Here is a 3,179-nt window from a genome sequence, read left to right on the forward strand (position 1 = left end):
AAGCCCCAAAGCAGGTCTAATTTAGATTTAATGTCAGGGATGAACTTGAAAAGTTCATTCTAATCAAGAGGAGACTCAATAATCCCTCTCTAGGTATGGAATTCGATCCTCGGGCCAAAATACTATTCAAAACTGAAAGTGAGAAAAAAGAGTGGGGGAAGGAAGAAATAAAACTACGGTTGACCTTGTACAACACAGGTTGGAACAGCACATGTACACTTATACGTGCATTTTTCTATAAACACAGTATCCTACTCTAAATATATGTTCTCTTCCGAATGATTTTCTTAATAACATTTTCATTTATCTAGCTTACTTTATTAGAAGTATACAGTGTAGAATACATATAACTTGCAAAATATGGGTTAGTCATCTTTATCTTATCAGTCAGGCTTCCAGTCAACAAGTGGCTATTAGTAGTTAAGTTTTCGGGGAGTCAAAAGTGATACACAGGTTTTTGGGGTTTTTTTGGCATTTTGTGATCAAATTTATTTTTTGTTTCAATTCCATTTACTTTGTTTTACTGTAATTTACACAAGAGACTGCCACGTAAACTAGGTATTTTACATTCACCACGCATTCCCTCAAATCTCCACAGTCGTTAGGAAAACATTAGAATCCGTGCGCTGGGCATGGATTTCCATGTGCGCCCAAGCTCCCAACGAAGCTACAGATGCCTGTGAGAGTTTAGTCCATTAAAAGGAGAGAGTGAGACTCTTTATTTCACAAAATTAGCAACAATCTTCCTTGCACCAAACACTTTGCAGACAATGATTATGCTTTGACAACACCTGTCTTGTAACACTGCCCAGAGAGTAAACCTCAGTCTTGATCCTGAGTACACGGAGGACATATTCGACGTGGGGTTCGGAGCCAAGGCTAAGAGGGCAACGCGGTGCGGCAGTGATCCTCAACACCCTCGTCCGACTCACTGCCACCACCTCAGTGGGGACACGGCGTGTGGGAAAACGAGGAGCAGGGTGGGCAGGACTGTCAGCAAGTCAGGTTACAAACGTGATAGGACTACAGGAGCCAGCGTGTGGCAGGAAGGACGAGGTTAAAGAAGACAGTTTGTGACCGGAAGGCTCCAACAATATCATTCTAGTCAAGCTTCCAGGACTGACAGGAGAAAACCTGGACTTGGACAGAGAGAGCTGATAAAAATCGTACCTAGCTATGGTGCCTTTCTTAAAGAAGGAGGAGGAGGAGGACAAGGTGGCAGCAGCTGCTAACAGCACGTTCCTGATGCTCACTCGTGACAGGTTCCAATGGTGTCCTCCCCATGGGCGGTGGAGCACTGGCCCCTCAGCAGGGCCTCCCAGGCAAGGAGACCAGCCTGTGCTGCCTCTGAAATTCCACTATGTCAAAGGCAGCATCTCCCCCTGGGGGTGTATTTCAATATGAAAAGCGCAAAACAAAAACAAAAACAAAAACAAAACCATCACCACTATCTGTATTCCAGCCTGTCAGCTGTGAGGAATCTAGATCATTTGCATAGTTTCCAAGCTCTAATTTCAGAAAACAGTCATTTCAGAAACAAGACTCCATGGAAGTGCTCGACTTCCGAAAGTTTTCCTACAGCCTACGATGCTATTCATTTCTTCATCAATTTCTTTGTTTGCCAAAGAGTAGCCTGAAAATTGTATAGTGTTTATTATAAATCACAAACCATCATCTCCATTTTTGCTAGGTTTGATGTAGAAAAATATTGATATTTAAAATACAAAAATCCAATAAAAACCAGAATTTTTTTTAAAGGATATTTCCCTCAGGGCAAACAAGTAAAAATTGGCTGGTAACTATACTCCTTACTAATAGACAGTGTCCAATTTGAATTTAAGATAATAACCATCCAGAAATAAATCATTATAAATACATTCAGAGTTCACATTCCAGATTCACTGGAATACCAAAAGATTTTGAATAAATTTTTCTGTGGGAGGCTGTTGCTTAGGGACTAAAATAAAAATTTGTAAGACTTAAAAGAACAGGAAGTTTTAAAAGAAGAGAAAAGTAATAAAAGGCTAAATATATTGGTCCACAATTTGACATTTATGAAACATACCAGCTAGTATTACATTGCAGTCAATTTGTCCATCAATGGTATTACTCTGATAATTATTAAAATCTGTTCCAGGTATATATATTGAAAATATTTTCTTTTGCATTCTTGAAGATAGGTACAGTACTTTGGAGAAATTGTACTAATCCTTTCAGTATGTTTGTATGTACATATATACACAAGTGTGTATATCTTGATCTGTAGCTCTACATGCATTTTATATGCAGCCACAGACACACACACACACACACACACACACACACACACACACACGTGGTTGGGAACCTGTGAGTATGTCATCACAAGCACACATCTGGGAAACGTCAGCACTGCCAGATACTGGTCAGATCCTTCTTCACTCATCACTGGCTGCACTTGTTCCCCTCACTTGACCTTGATTACGTAAACAGTTTGATATTGTCTCTGACCCTACTGGGGACTCATCTAGACATCAGCAGCCGACGTGCCTCGGACGGAACCCTTCTTACGCATTGTTTCTAGTTCTTTCTGAGTTTCATCCTCCATTCTCCTAATGTCTTCCATTGTCAGATCAAACCACTTGTCAATCCAACAAAAAAGCTGGCGATGAAGTTTGTAAATATCCTTTTCTCTTGCTTTGAATGAAGTTTTCTACTTTGCTTTGCAGTCCCCACCACTTGAATTTGATGGCCACCAGCTTGTAGGCACACATCTGAGGACAGTCAGAGTTGTTTGCCAGCTCCTTCTTCCAGTTGGGTCCCAAAGGGCCTCTCTTGGTCTTGACTGACTGGAATAATGCTGGGTCTTCATCAGCTTTGTAGTCTGCTGGTTCAACTTGACTTCGATCTGCAATATCTATGTGGACAATTTCAACAGTTTTCCATGTGTTCGGATCTAAACCGTGTACATTTTCTAATGTTCCCAAGTCTGGTTTGTGCCATGTTTCAATTTGAATGAAGAAATCATCTTTCATATATTCATTCGTTACAACTGAGGCATAACGGATTGTTCTACAGTAGGGGTATGCGTTCCAGGCTTTCTCGTGAAACACCAAGGAGCCCTCTGGAGCAATCATCCTGACGAATGCAGGAACTTTGCTCCTGAACAGAACATGGCAAAACCACACGGAATTCCTTAA

The 3,179-nt window shown here is 40.9% G+C and overlaps 1 pseudogene; it reads right to left on the bottom strand.

Moving 5' to 3' along the window:
* Positions 1-463: 463 nt before the first annotated feature.
* Positions 464-3,179, bottom strand: LOC112818722 (phosphatidylinositol transfer protein beta isoform pseudogene; annotated as a pseudogene).

This window comes from Callorhinus ursinus, unplaced genomic scaffold (genome assembly GCF_003265705.2).
Source record: "Callorhinus ursinus isolate GAN/ISIS: 27379988/994484 unplaced genomic scaffold, GSC_fseal_2.0 scaffold2714, whole genome shotgun sequence".
NCBI classification, from domain to species: Eukaryota; Metazoa; Chordata; class Mammalia; order Carnivora; family Otariidae; genus Callorhinus; species Callorhinus ursinus.